At 57.1% G+C, this 14,940-nt stretch overlaps 1 protein-coding gene across 3 annotated transcripts in view; it reads left to right on the top strand.

Annotated features, from left to right (window-relative positions):
- TXNRD2 (thioredoxin reductase 2) overlaps nt 1-749 on the top strand; it is a 41,293-nt gene extending 40,544 nt beyond the window's left edge. For all 3 annotated transcript variants that reach the window (XM_051837299.2, XM_051837300.2, XM_051837302.2), the window contains exon 18: nt 470-749. The gene's annotated coding sequence lies outside the window, so the exon portion shown is untranslated. The remainder of the gene's footprint in view (nt 1-469) is intronic.
- Nucleotides 750-14,940: the final 14,191 nt, after the last annotated feature.

Raw genomic sequence — 14,940 nt, 5'->3', positions numbered from 1 at the left:
AACCTGGGACTGTCCGTGGCTGCAGCTCTAGCCTGGCCCTGCTGCCTCTCATCTTCTGACCTAGCACCCTCCGAGCCTCGGCCCTGGGCTAGGACCCTGGCCGGGGCTGGGTCCTGGGCCCCGGCCAAGCAGCAAGTGCCACCCAGGCCTTGGGATGCCCTGGGGGGCAGGCTGCAGGGTTTGAGTGCTGGTGAGGGGGGCTGGGTGGGTGTGTATGTGTCCAGCCTGGCGGGCCACAGGCCTCAGCACAGGACCTGCTCCCACATGGCCTCCCGGGGCGCTCCCAGGCCAGGGCCGCCTCTGAGGTGGCATAAGCACAGGGCGTCCTGAGAACATGGTCACCGGAGTGTTAACACCTCGCCAGCTGCACCGTCAGAGCTGCCAAGTGCAGGGGTCCCCGGGGCTGGGGCTGGGCCCCCTGCCACAGGCAGCTCTCCACAGAGGGGGCTGATCTCGTCCCTCCTTCCAGGGTCCCTGATGGCCAGGCAGAGGGTAGCCCGCCCCTCCCCCTGAAGAGTTTGGAGCAAGCGCCCACTTTCGCAGCTGCAGGCGCTGTGTGCCCTGCAGGGATGGCCCCAAGGGGTCGTGAGCCCCTTCTCCTGCACCCTGCCCCCTTCCTCCTGGGCCAGGCCCCTGGCTCCCCACGCCAGCTGATGACGGCCTGAGCAGAAACCCACCGCGTGGGCTGTTCACGTCCGATCAAACCCCCTGGCGTCTCTGGACTGCAAATAAAGAATTTCTTTCCTAGAGTGTGGGGTTCTGCTGGTGGTGCCCCCTCCCCCAGGACTGCCGCCCCCACAGGCCCTGCTGGCAGGTGGGGGCATGGCATAGGTACCTTTGGGCTCCCAGCAGGCACCGCGAGGAAAGAGGGGCCGGCCCTGGCTTCCACCACCACCCCCATCCCTCTGGGAACCCTTGACCAGGTCACCCCTGTGGCCTCCAAGCCAGGAGAGCGGCCGAGGCGAGCACAGGCGGCCCCAGCCCGTGCTCCCCAGCCGCGGGAGCCAGCAGGGCCGCTCCGGCTAATCCCATGCATTGAGGCTTGACGGGCCGAGGGCGCGCCTGCCTGTCACTCACCTGCGCCCTGAGACGGCGCTGACAGCAGCAGGCAGGGCCGGGTTTTGTGCTGGGGCTTTAGCGGCGGCTAATCTCATGTCTTCCTTAAGAAAACATCACTTAGTCTGCAGGCCCGGGAGCCCTGGATGGGACCCTGCTTGTCAGCCCACAAAGGAATGTCTCCTGCAGCCGTGCGGCCCGGTGTGAGGCACAGGGCGCGCACAGCAGCTCTCAGACGCCCAATTGAGACGCCAAGTGCAGAGCCAGATCAGCCGTGTCCCATTTAACGCACGGCTGGTGACACGCTCTGGGATGGCTGAGCTCCTGCCTAACGCTCCCCCCCGCCCCCGCCCCCGCCCCCGGAGGCCAACAGCAGGGCCTCCCTCTGGGTGGTGGCCAGGCAGGGATCCTGCTGAGCCTCAGGCCTGTGTGTGGTGCAGCCGGTGAAGCTGCTGCCATCCCGTGTGGGCACCGGCTGCTCCACTTCCGATTCAGCTCCCTGCTAACGGCTTGGGAGAAGCAGTGGAAGATGGCCCAAGTACTTGTCCCCCCCCCCCTTTTTTTTTAAGATTTGTTTTGAAAGAGAGAGAGATCGTCCATCCGTCCACTCACTGGTTCATTCCCCGGATGGCCACAACAGCCAGAGCTGAGGAGCTAGGAGCTTCCTCCCGGTCTCCCATGGGAGTGCAGGGCCCAAGCACTTGGGCCATCTGCTGCTGCTTTACCCAGGTGCATTAGCAGGGAGCTGAATCGGAAGTGGAGCCCCCGGGTCTCGAACTGGCACCCATATGGGATGCCTGCATTTGCAGGCAGTGAGTTAACCTGCTATGCCACAGCGCCGGCTACTTGGGCCCCTTCACCTATGTGGAGGACCCAGATGAAGCTCCTGGCTCCAGCCAGGGCTCAGGCCACTGTGGCCATTTAGGGGGTGAACCAGTGGGTGCAAGGTCTCCCTCCTGCTCCCTCTCTAACCGCCTTTCAAAGATTTTTTTAAAATGCCGTAGCCTGCGTGGGGGCCTCAGTCCTATGCGGGGGCTCCCTGTGTGTGGCCTTTCTCCAGCAAGGGGGGTTCTGGGCGCGCCCCTTCCTCCCCAGCAGATGCTGCCCAGCATTGGTCCAGCCAGATCCCCCGCAGCCTGCACCACTGCCTAGGAGGGCCCGAAACCAAGCAACCCACATCCCAGAGGCCTCGGATCCGCAGGCTCCCTCCACGGGGGCCCCTGCCCTTCTGGGAAACGGTGGACAGGGGTCTAGCTCTGCTCCAAACAGCCCAGGCTCTGCCTCCACCTGGGCCCTGGGATGGGGATGGAGGTTGGGGGGACAGGTCCAGAGCCTCCATCGAGACAGCTGTAGAGCTGTCCTGAGAACCGGGGCCGCAGCTCACTAGGCTAATCCTCCGCCTAGCAGCACCAGCACACCAGGTTCTAGTCCCGGTCAGGGCGCCGGATTCTGTCCCGGTTGCCCCTCTTCCAGGCCAGCCCTCTGCTGTGGCCAGGGAGTGCAGTGGAGGATGGCCCAAGTGCTTGGGCCCTGCACCCCATGGGAGACCAGGAGAAGCACCTGGCTCCTGGCTCCTGCCATCAGATCAGCGCGGTGCGCCGGCCGCAGCGTGCCGGCCAGGGCGGCCATTGGAGAGTGAACCAACGGCAAAGGAAGACCTTTCTCTCTGTCTCTCTCTCACTGTCCACTCTGCCTGTCAAAAAAAAAAAAAAAAAAAATGTCCTGAGAACCGGGGCCCTGGCGGGGTGCGCAGATGGGTGGGTTCCGCAGGAGCTGGGGCAACAGGAAAGTGTGCTAGGTGGACAGTGGCGTCTGTCCTTGGTGTCCCTCAGGACTGCTCAGCTCCAGGCTCACTGCATACCCGGCGCCCCCCCACCTTTCTTTGGGTCTGCCCCTGCCCTGTCCCCTCCTCTCAAGTGCTCTCCACGTGGCCCGGGGGCCGCCTGCCCGCCGCCTTTGCCTGTCGGTGGTGCAGTGAAAATATGATTCTAATTCCTCAGATTGTTCCGTGTAACCTGCAATTACCCCCGGCGACGTCCTGCGTGCTCCTGCTTCTATGGGGGATTGCGCAAGGAGGCGCAGGGAGAGGCGGGGGCAGCCTCGCCCTCCGCGGGGAAGTGGGGAGTGGTCGCACACCCACCCACCCCCAAGCACTCTCCCTTCGCCACACCCCCTCCCTGCTGGCCCACGGGTCCTGAACACCCACCCCGCCCCAGTGATGAGCCTGCAGGGGATGGATGACTGACAGCTGAACAGGACCCCGGGGGGTCTTGGGGAGGGGGCCTGGAACTGAGGACAGCGTGGAGGAGGAGGGCAGTAGCTCACAGGGGCAGCACCTAACAACCCTGCTGGCTCGCTGGATTGGGCCCTGCAGGTGGAGGTGCCCCCGTGGGATTCGCTCATTGCAAGGTGACTGCTTCAGCCCCAGGTATGGGCTTGTCCCTGAGTCCCTGTGCTTGCTCCTCTCACCTCCCCTGGCCTGTGGCTGCTGCAGCCCACCCTGCACAGCAGGCACACCCTGGCCACGCAAGCAGGCAGGCTTGAGACCCCCCTCCCCAAACACCACCTGGCCCTCAGCCCTGGGGACCAAGCTGCCTGGAGCCATAGGTGACCCAGAACCTCCACCAGGGCCACCAGAGACGCGAGCAGAGCGCCCCTGCCGGAGGCCCTCTTCCCCACTCCTGCCCGCCCTCCGCCCTGAGGCCGCTGGGGGGCCCTGCATGTGGTGGGACAGCCCAGCAGGTGCCCAGCCTGCGCGCAGGGACCCCCATGGCTGAGGCATGGTCCGCTCCAGCAGCAAGTGTCTGAATGGATTTGCCTTCCAGATGGGACCTGAGCTGGTGGGCCCGGCTCACAGGGACGCCCGGATCTCAGGAAGATGCTGTCTCCTGGGCCCACAGCTCGCAGGCTGAGTGAGCACCTTGCAACTGGCAGGTGCTGGGTGGGGGCGGGGGTGTCCTGTCTGCAGGGAGCCACCTGGAGCCCCAAGCCCTGGCATGCCGCCAGGGCCCAACGCCTGCTTTCACTGTGCGCTTGCTTAGCCTGGCGTGGGTCATTGTTGACTGCTGATTCCATTCCCAAGCGTCCATAGCCCCCCAGGGAGTGGCTTCAGACCCATTCTGGGGACTCCTGCATATTGACGACCCCGGGCTGGGAAAGGAGCCCCTCAGTCTTTGGGTGCCTCGCCTGTGCCTCCCCCTCCATTTCTGCACCCCGACCAGTTTCTAGCCAGTTTCCCCTTGGTGCTGGTTCCCGGGGAAGCCCAGAGGCTCACGGCCTGGGCCTGGGTGCCTGTTCCTTCTCCCCCTGCTTGTCTCTGGGCTGCCCTGCTGGACACTGCCTTAGGTGCTTCCTGTACCAGGCAGGGGCCGGAATCAATCGACAGGCACACACCAGCCATCCCCGGGTGTGTGGTGGCGTCAAGGTGGTTGGGAAGATGCTGCTGGACCCAGGCCCGGGACTCGGGGAGGGGCAGCTCCCTGGTGCTCTCTCTGCCCCGTGACGGAGAGATCTTCCCGGGGGCTCCCCCAGCTCGGCTCTGCCCATGGCTGGGACCAGCCTCCCCAGTGGGCCAGTGAAGGGCAAATGGCAAAAGCCTGCCCAGCAACAAAGCCATGGAAGGATGTCCAGCGTGGAAGAAGAACTGCCTAGATAGTTCTAGATGGTTCTTCAGGCAAGGATGCTCCAAGAAACTGCGGGAGATCTTGGGGGGAGGGGGCAGGACAGGGCGCTCCTCAAGTGTCCCCTGCAGGCACACGGGGCCCGTCCGCCAGCCCAGCTACCGCAGCTGCTGTCACTGCCTCCTGTCTCTGGGATCCACCATGGCAGGCTGAGGGCGGCCACACCTCCCTGTCTTGCCCTGTCCACCATGCCCACTGGGGACGGCTGACTGTGGGAGCTCACTGCTGGTGGACACTGGGCAGACCCAGCAGTCAACCGTGCAAGGGAGGAAGGGAGGAGACTTGAGGCCTTTGGATCCCCGTGAGCAGCCAGGGTTGTGGCCCTCCGGCCTGGGCCTGGCACCTTTGCCCTGCCCCCTCCTCGCCCCTGAGTCACTCTCCCTGTCCCCCATCCCCTCACAGCGTGGCCTTGGCTCCCTGAGAGTGCTCAGGTGTCTGGGGCTCTCTGCGTGTCCCAGATTCCCAGCAAGCACCTGTGTTGTGAGAGCAGTGAGGTGCCCCCCCCGACTCCCCTCTGCAAGCCCGCCTAATCCCAGCCCTGGTGTGCTTTATGGCGCTCGGGTTACCCTAATCCCGAAACCCAAGCTGGGGCTGCAGCAGCAGCCGCCGCCTCCTTCCCAGGGCCATCTGAGACACAGCAAGGGGACTCCCTCTCGGGGACCCTCTGTGTCGGGAGCCGACTCCGGGGACAGGGCGGGAACCAGGTCCAGAGGGCTGACAGCCCTGGTGAGTTCGGCCAACAGCCAGGCCCTGGGCTGCCTGGCTGGAGTAGGTGGGGGTGGGGCAGGTGCAAAGCCAGCGGTGACATCAGAAATGATGGGCAGGGCAGGCCCGGCTCAGGCCAGGCCTCTAGGGTTTCACGGGACACTGCTCAGGCCTCGCACTTGCACAGAATTAAACTTCTCCCCCCACTAATAAAATTGGATCTTCTTGGCTTATAATTGATGATCAAATGACACCAAATGCCTGGGAATCGCGTGGGGCCTATAAACAGGGAGGCAGCCTGAACCTGTCACATGGGAGCTGGGGAGGGGCGGGGGCAGGAGCCAGCTGGGCCCAGCTTCTGGCCCCAACTGCAGGCGTCCCCCGTCTGGAGGGCCCAGCCCTGCCCTGGTCACCCCAGCACAGGGCCGGGAGCACCCACAGCCAGCCTTTAAAAAGCGAGGGACACCCCAAGGCAGACACTGAGCTCCTGCCGCACGGACGGGGCTGTGAGGCCCAATGTCAGAGGAGCCAAGTGACGTGTGCATGTGTTCCTCAGGCCTTGCCACTCGATGAGCGAGAAGACAGGCCCGGGCCCCCCAGGGGTTCCCGTGGTGCGCAGTGGAGCAGCCAGGGCTCAGGCGGGTGAGCAGCCGCCGCCCCGCCGCCATCCCACACCACGGCCACAGCGCCAGGCCCCTGCCCGCGTGCAGAGAGGCTTCAATGGCTCATTGTTCTGCCCCTGGTGGCTGAATTGGGCCGGGTGATTATAATAATAAAGTCCTAACCGGCAGCCAGTGCTTGGATTTCCATAGCTTGGGGAGTATTTGATTTTCAAAGTCTTGTATAAATGGAGCAGGTTGTTCCTGACAACTTTGCAAGTCCCGGCCTCCTAACCCCCCACCCCAATCCAGTGCTTCATTCTCTCCAAAGGTGCTGTGTCCTAGGGGCCTGCACGGTGCTGCTGCGGGCTGAGCCACTGAGTCCCGCTGCTCCACTTCCTGTGCAGCTCCCTGCTAAAGTGCCTGGGAAAGCTGCAGGAGGTGGCCCAAGTGCTTGGGCCCCTGCACCCACGTGGGAGACCAGGATGGAGTTTCAGGCTCTTGGCTTCGGCCTGGCCCATCTCTGGCGGTTGCAGCCATCTGGGGTGTGAACCAGCAGATGGAAGCTCTCTCACCCCTCTCTCCCTCTCCATTACTCTTCCTTGCAAATATATATATAAATATATATGCAATAAATTTATATATAAAACAAAATTTGCAATAAATATATATATAAAACAACAAAGACTCAGCACAAGGTCTGCCTTCCAGGAGCCCTCCCCGATGCCTGCCAACGTGAGGCGGCTGCTCAGGGTTCCTAGACGCACTGTTTGCTACTCAACAGGCCACTTCCTCTCCTAGGCTGAAGGGTCCTCCACCTGTTACATCTCTGTCCTTAGTGTGATGCCTGGCACATAGTAGGTGCTCAAAGCATAGCATGGCTCTCAAGGATGCATGAAGGCTAATTTTTTTGTTAAATGTTTATCTGTTTTCATAGCTGGGCGGGGGGGGGGGGGGGCGGCACTGTGGTGCAGTGGGTTAACGCCCTGGCCTAAAGCGCCGGCATCCCATATGGACGCCGGTTCGAGACCCAGCTGTTCCACTTTCGATCCAGCTCTCTGCTATGGCCTGGGAAAGCAGTAGAAGATGGCCCAAGTCTTTGGGCTCCTGCACCCGCGTGGGAGATCTGGAAAAAGCTCTTGGCTCCTGACTTCAGATCAGTACAGCTCCAGCCATTGCAGCCTATTGGGGAGTGAACCATTGGATGGAAGAACGAACTTTCTCTCTCTGCCTCTAATCCCTCTGTATAAATCTGACTTTCAAATAAATAAATAAATAAATCTTTAAGAGAGAGAGTGTGTGTGTGTGTGTGCTTCCATCCCACTGGTTCACTGCCGAAATGCCCACAACAGCCCAGGGCTGGGCAGGCCAAAGCCAGGAGTCAGGAGCTGCATCCAGGTCTCCCATGCGGTTAGCAGGGAGCCATCCTCCGCTGCCTGCCAGGATGCGTTAGGGCTGGTACTGGATGCAGGCATCCCGAGCAGCAGCCTGAGCCACCGTGCCACGGCGCCTGCCCATGTGTTGTTTTCAGACATGCATGGTGCACTGCTCTGTAAGGTCCCAGGTGTGTGCTGTGCCCATGCCCTGTGGCTGCGGAGTTCGGTTCCGACTTGACCCAACTTCCTGCAGCTCCCCTCCTCCTGGTTCTTCTTTACCAAGGCCACAGGACAGCAGATCTGTTGCAGTCGGCAGGCACCCCGTGTGTCCTAACCATAGCCGGACTACTGCAGGGCTGGCTAAGGAGTGGCTCGTTTGTGGAGGGCTGTTTTCCATAAACAGCGGTGCTCACCTCTAGACAGAATTTAAAAGAAAACTCCTTGAAAGCTCTGAAGATCAACCCGGTGTGGTCAGAAACTAGCATAAATTCAACCATTGAAACCACAGAAATTCCAGACCCAAGGAGAAAAAAAAAGGGGGGTGGTGGTGGTGGTCTAGGACTAAAGGATTAACACTAGGGCTAAAGGCAAAATTGCAATAGATCATGAAAACAGAAAACTAAGCTTCCAGAAGTTCTAAGTGGAAGTTGCTAGAACAAAAGCTAACACTCTCGAGGGCCAGCGTTGTGGAGTAGCAGATAAAGCTGCCATGGCCCTGGCATTCTGCATGGATGCCACTTTGCATCCCAGCTCGCCACTTCTGATCCAGCTTCCTACTAACGCGCCTGGGAAAGCAGCAGGTGATGAGCCAAGTCCTTGGGCCCCTGCACCCATGTGGGAGACCCAGAAGAAGCTCCTGGCTTCGGCCTGGCCCAACCCTGACAGTTGGGGCTATCTGCGGGAGTGAACCAGCAGGTTGATCTCTCTCTCTCTCTCTCTCTCTCTCTAACTCTGCCTTAAAATAAATAAATCTTAAAAAAAAAAAATTGTCTCCTTAAAAGAAGATGACAGAATCCTGTACAAAGGGCCCCAAGCAATGACTGGATGTGCAAAGCAACATTCAAATTGGATCATAGCCATGAGATAAATCAATCAATAGAAACCAACCTCAAGGAGACTCAGATGTCGGAGTTTAATTTTTTTAAGTGAGTTTAAGTCTTAAAAGGGAAAAAAGAGGCCGGCGCCGCGGCTCACTAGGCTAATCCTCCACCTAGCGGCGCCGGCACACCGGGTTCTAGTCCCGGTCGGGGCGCCGGATTCTGTCCCGGTTGCCCCCCTTCCAGGCCAGCTCTCTGCTGTGGCCAGGGAGTGCAGTGGAGGATGGCCCAGGTGCTTGGGCCCTGCACCCCATGGGGGACCAGGAGAAGCACCTGCCTCCTGGCTTCAGATCAGCACCGTGTGCTGGTCCCAGCATCCACTGGGGGGTGAACCAACGGTAAAGGAAGATCTTTCTCTCTGTCGCTCTCTCTCTCACTGTCCACTCTGCCTGTCAAAAAAAAAAAAAAAAGTGATAATGAATAGAGGGAAGTTCAGCAGAAAATTAAAGCTATAATAGAAAACCAAAGGGAAACTTGAGAAGAGTAATTAAATGGTGTGGTGGCACAGTAGGTAAAGCTGCTGCCTGCAATACTGGCACCCCATATGGACACTAGCTCAAGTCCCACCTGCTCCACTTCCAGTCAAGCTCTCTGCTATGACTTGGGAAAGCAGCAGAAGATGGCTCAAGTGCTTGGGCCCCTGCACCTGAAGTAGACAGGCAGACAGGTTAAAATTGATCAGGTCAGGCTGGCGGCACAGCGGCTCACTAGGCTAATCTTCCGCCTGCAGTGCCGGCACCCTGGGTTCTAGTCCTGGTTGGGGCTCTGGTTCTGTCTGGTTGCTCCTCTTCCAGGCCAGCTCTCTGCTGTGGCCTGGGAGTGCAGTGGAGGATGGCCCCTTAGGGGGTGAACCAACAGAAAAAGGAAGACCTTTCTCTCTCACTGTCCACTCTGCCTGTCAAAAAAAAAAAAAAGATTAGGTCTGTGAGCTGGAAGACCACACCTTCACCATGCCCCTGTGTGACCTCATGCCCCTACCTGGCCACACCTGAGTGCCCACCAGCCAATCAGGTTAATTAGCCACTCCCCTTTGAGAGTGGATTAAAAGCCTGGGACAGGGTGTGTCCAGCCCTTCTTCTTTTCCTCCATTTTCCTCCCCCTGGCCTCTTGCCAGGAGGGGGCTGGCTGTAGCCCTGTGCCTCCAGGGCGCGTGGCCTTTGGGCCACCCACCCTAGGCTTCCTGGCCTGGATGCTCCTCCATGTGGCTGGTTCCTGGTACTCAGTATGAACCCAGATTTACCCCTCTCTCTTAGATAAAGCTCTCACTCTCCTATGCCTCTTTTGCACTAAATAAAAGCTTAAAATGTACCATGCTGCCTCGTTCATTTATGCCAGTATTCAGAATTCTTTAAATATGAGGCAAGGGCAGTGAGAGAGAGAGACAGAGAGAAAGGTCTTCCTTTGCCGTTGGTTCACCCTCCAATGGCCGCCGCGGCCGGCGCGCTGCGGCCAGCGCACCGCGCTGATCCGATGGCAGGAGCCAGGAGCCAGGTGCTTTTCCTGGTCTCCCATGGGGTGCAGGGCCCAAGCACTTGGGCCATCCTCCACTGCACTCCCGGGCCACAGCAGAGAGCTGGCCTGGAAGAGGGGCAACCGGGACAGAATCCGGTGCCCCGACCGGGACTAGAACCCGGTGTGCCGGCGCCGCTAGGCGGAGGATTAGCCTAGTGAGCCGCGGCGCCAGCCTCTCTCTCTTTTTTTTTTTTTTTTTTTTTTTTTTTTTAAGAGAAAGGTCTTCCTTCCGTTGGCTCACCCCCCAAATGGCCACCACGGTCGGAGCTATGCCGATCTGAAGCCAGGAGCCAGGTGCTTCTCCTGGTCTCCCATGCGGGTGCAGGGCCCAAGCACCTGGGCCATCTTCTACTGCATTCCCGGGCCACAGCTGAAAGCTGGCCTGGAAGAGGAGCAACCGGAACTAGAACCCGGCGCCCATATGGGATGCCAGCACCGCAGGCAGAGGATTAACCAAGTGAGCCACAGCGCCGGCCCCACTTGGGCTTATTAATATTGGGGATTTATTGATAAGCATATGATGATATCGTATGGCACCCCAAATTTCGGTAACATGTGGGGCCACATTTTCACATATATTTTAGGGGGTCAATTCCGATATCACACCCACATGGGAGACCCAGAAAAAGCTCCTGCCTCCTGGCTTCAGCCTGGCCCAGTGCCCATCATTTCGGCCACTTGGGGAGTGAACCAGAGGATGGAAGATCTCTTTTTCTCTCTTCCAAGTAAATAAAAGGAATCTTTAAAAGCAACAAGAATTATGGGTGGGCATTTAGTCTAGCAATTAAGATGCGGGTTAAGAATCCCATACTGGGGGGCCGGTGCCATGGCTCACTTGGTTAATCCTCTGCCTGTGGCGCCATCATCCCATATGGGTGCCAGGTTCTAGTCCCTGTTGCTCCTCTTCCAGTCCAGCTCTCTGCTGTGGCCCGGGAAGGCAGTGGAGGATGCCCCAAGTGCTTGGGCTCCTGTACCTGCATGGGAGACCAGGAGGAAGCACCTGGCTCCTGGCTTCGGATCGGCGCAGCGAGCTGGCTATAGCGGCCATTTGGGGAGTGAACCAACGGAAGGAAGGAAGACCTTTCTCTCTGTCTCTCTCACTGTCTATATCTCTACCTGTCAAAAAAAAAAAAAAAAAAAAAAAAAAAGAATCCCATACCCATATTGGAGCACCTGGGTCTGACACACAGCTCCAGTGCCTACTCCAGCTTCCCGCAAGTACAGAGCCCAGGAGGCAGTGGTGACAGGGCTGTTAAGTAGTGAGTTCCCGCCAATCACGTGGAAGCCCTGCCTGAGTTCCTGGTCTCAGCTGCAGCCTGGCCTAATTTCAACCGCTGTGGATGTTTGGAGAGTGAACCAGCCAATGGGAGTGCTCTCTCTCTCCCCCCAAATTAAAAAAAAAAGAACTGTACAGTTGGGTTTACATCAATGAAAACCATGCAACATCAATAGCAAAGTTGTGAATGGAATTATGTAGGTGTGAAAGCTGGTACAAAAGTAACTTTAAATGGATTACAACCAAGAGATCCTAAATAAAATGCAAAGAACTACATCTACACACCCAGCAGAGTGGCAGGCGGTGGGTTTAGCAGGCACTTCTATTGCGAATCACAGTGCCTGGGCTTGTGTCTCTTCTTCATCCGGCTTCCTGCTAATGTGCACCCTGGAACGCAGCAGGCGATGGCCCGAGTACTTGGGTCCCTGCCACCCACGTGGGAGACCCAGACTGAGTTTTGGGCTCCTGGTTTCAGCCTGGCCCAGTCCCCGCTGTTGCGGACGCTTGATGACAGAACCAGTGGATGGAAGATCTCTTTCTTTACCTTGCAAATAAATCAAACAGAAGCTAAAAAAATTTTAAATGCACATTACAAATAAACTATGCACGATTTCAAAATTCCTTGCATCAGAATGAGCTTACTTTTTAATTCCATCTTCCCACAACGTTTTTGAACGTGCCCTTATATAATCCAAAAGGAAAACACCAGAAAAATTGTGCGGCTTGTATCAATATCAAATGGCGTAGACTTCAAGAGAAGAAAGGACAGTTCATCTTGATAAAGGGCTCAGTTCTTCCAGAGAGCATAACCACAACCGTGTGTGCCGCTAACCACAGGACTCCCAAGGCAGCACGGGGAGCAGACTCATCTCAGAGACTTGTAACGCCATCAGACACCTGAACAGAAGCGGCATCTCTGGAACGAGTACCCTGGCAACCACAACTACAGGACTCATTTTGTTTATTTGTTTAACAGCCGCATCTATGGGGAGGCTTTTGGTGCAGAGGTTAAGATACTGCTTGGGGCTGGCGCCGCGGCTCACTAGGCTAATCCTCCGCCTAGCGGCAACGGCACACCGGGTTCTAGTCCCGGTTGGGGCGCCGGATTCTGTCCCGGTTGCCCCTCTTCCAGGCCAGCTCTCTGCTGTGGCCAGGGAGTGCAGTGGAGGATGGCCCAGGTGCTTGGGCCCTGCACCCCATGGGAGACCAGGAGAAGCACCTGGCTCCTGCCTTCGGATCAGCGTGGTGTGCCGGCCGTAGCGCGCCAGCCACGGTGGCCATTGGAGGGTGAACCAACGGCAAAAGGAAGACCTTTCTCTCTGTCTCTCTCTCTCACTGTCCACTCTGCCTGTCAAAAAAAAAAAAAAAAAAAAAAAAAAAAAAAGAAGAAGAAGAAGAAAAGACACTGCTTGGGACATGCACACCCCAAGTCACAACTCCGCTCCCAGTGTACCCCTGAGATGTAGCAGCAGGTAACAGCTCTGATAGCTGGGTCCTTGCCACCCACAGGAGAGACCTGGATGGAGTTCCTGCCTCCTGGCTTTGGATTGGCTCAGCTCAGGCCATTGCTGTTAGGAAAATGCCCGAAGTCTTATCTATGGCGCGATCTATACCCTGATCTACATCCTATGCCCTGGCTCCCGCCACCATTGCTGAAAGCCAGGTGGCCACATGGCCCAACCACTGGTGTCAGCTCTACCCCCATCCTAATGGGATTCGCTGCCCCTGCTTCCCTGCCCGCCCTCCGGCAAAGTTTTAAAAGGGCCTATTCCTGAACACCTGGCTCTCTCTAGCCTCCTCCTCTGGTCTCCTTTCTCTGCTCTCTTATATCTCCTGCTTGCTCTCTCTTCTCTCTCTCTCTTCTCTCCTCACTAGTTCCTCTCCTCTCTGTCTCTCTCTTACACTCTCCTTCTCTCTCCTTTTCCTTCCTTGTGCCTTCCTTCCAGTCTGTCAGGTTTCCCCAATATACCCTTTCCCTTACTCCCGTGTTTGGTGTGTTTTGTGATGGCCTAACAATGCTGCCATTTGAGGAGTGAACCAGTGGATAGAAGATCTCTTTCTTCCCACCTCTACCTCTGCCTTTCACATACATAAATAAGTCCCCCCCCAAAAAAAAAAAAAGAAAGGAAGGAAGGAAGGAAGGAAGGAAGGAAGGAAGGAAGGAAGGAAGGAAGGAAGGAAGGAAGGAAGAAATCAGAAGGGCAGGTGTTTAGCCTCTGGGTAGGATGCTTCTTGGGACACCCATACCCAGCTGGAATGTAAGGCTTTGAGACCAGCCTCCTGCTAAGGCAGACCCTGGGAGACGGCAGCGATGGCCAAGTGCTTGGGTCCCTGCCACCCACTTGGGAGTGGAGCTGGATTGAGTTCCCAGCTCTCAGCTTTGGCCTGGCCCGTCCCAGCTGTTGTGGGCACTTGAAGAATAAACCAGCAGATGGAAGACCTCTCTGCCTTCTAACTCTCTGTTTCTGCTTCACAGATACAGAAAAACATTCTTAACAGTCAGACACAAACCCATCAGTGGTGAAAGGGAGAGGATCAGCTGGAGCTGGAAGTGGAGGGAGAGAAGCCCGGGAAAGGGCAGGAGGAAATCAGAGGGGCTGTATTGTTGGGATGGCTTCCCCAGGGTGTGCATGTCTGGGATTCTACCAAACCGTGTTCTCCGAGTGGGCGTGGCGTCCCATACAAGAGCACTTCAGAATGCTCATGGAAAGTGGCATTGCAAGGTAAATTAAAAAAAAATAAGTTTATTTTGATGCAAAAAATGGAATTCTTGTGTATGAGAGGTCTTCACACAATCCATGGAAGCTGCATATTAGTAAATGAGTTCTACAGTGCCGGAATCCCTTATGGGCACTGGTTCAAGCAGAAGATGGCCCAAGTGCTTGGGCCCCTGCTCGTGTGTGAGAGACCTGGAGGAAGCTCCTGGCTTCAGATAGGTGCAGCTCCAGCCATTCCAGATGGCAGACCTCTCTAACTCTGCCTCTGCCTCTCTGAACTCTGCCTTTCAAATAAATTAATTAATTAAACAAATTTTTTGGTATCAAAATAATTTTTTTTTTAAAAATTGTTTCTTTGAAAGGCAGAGTTACAGAGAGAGAGAGGAGAGACAGAGAGAGAAAGAGATCTTCCATCTACTGGTCCACTCCCCAAATGGCCACAACAGCTGGAGCTGCGCTGATCCAAAACCAGGAGCCAGGAGCTTCTTCCGGATCTCCCACGTGGGTGCAGGGGCCCAAGCACTTGAGCCATCTTCTACTGCTTTCCCAGGCCATAGATAGAGAGCTGGATCAGAAGAGGAGCAGCCAGGATGTGAACCAGCGTCCATATGGGATGCCGGCACCGCAGGCGGAGGATTAACCTACTATGCCACAGCGCTGGCCCCAAAATAATATTGAAGAGAATGAATAGGGGCTGGCGTTGTGGTGCAGCAGGTTAAGCTGCTACCGTTGAAGCTGCCATCCCCCTATATATTCTGGCTGCTCCACTTCCAATCCAACTTCCTGCTAATGCACCTGGGAAAGCAGTGGAAGACAGTTAAGAAAAAAAAATCTTTAAAAGGCCAATAAACAGGACAGGATGTCTTTGCATTAGGGAAATGCAAAACAGATGCCAGTTCTCACCTCATCTATGAGGGAGGTT

Source organism: Oryctolagus cuniculus, chromosome 21 (assembly GCF_964237555.1).
Source record: "Oryctolagus cuniculus chromosome 21, mOryCun1.1, whole genome shotgun sequence".
In the NCBI taxonomy this organism is placed as follows: domain Eukaryota; kingdom Metazoa; phylum Chordata; class Mammalia; order Lagomorpha; family Leporidae; genus Oryctolagus; species Oryctolagus cuniculus.
The sequence above is the reverse complement of the archived record's forward strand: the minus strand, read 5'-3'. Positions and strand labels throughout refer to the sequence as shown.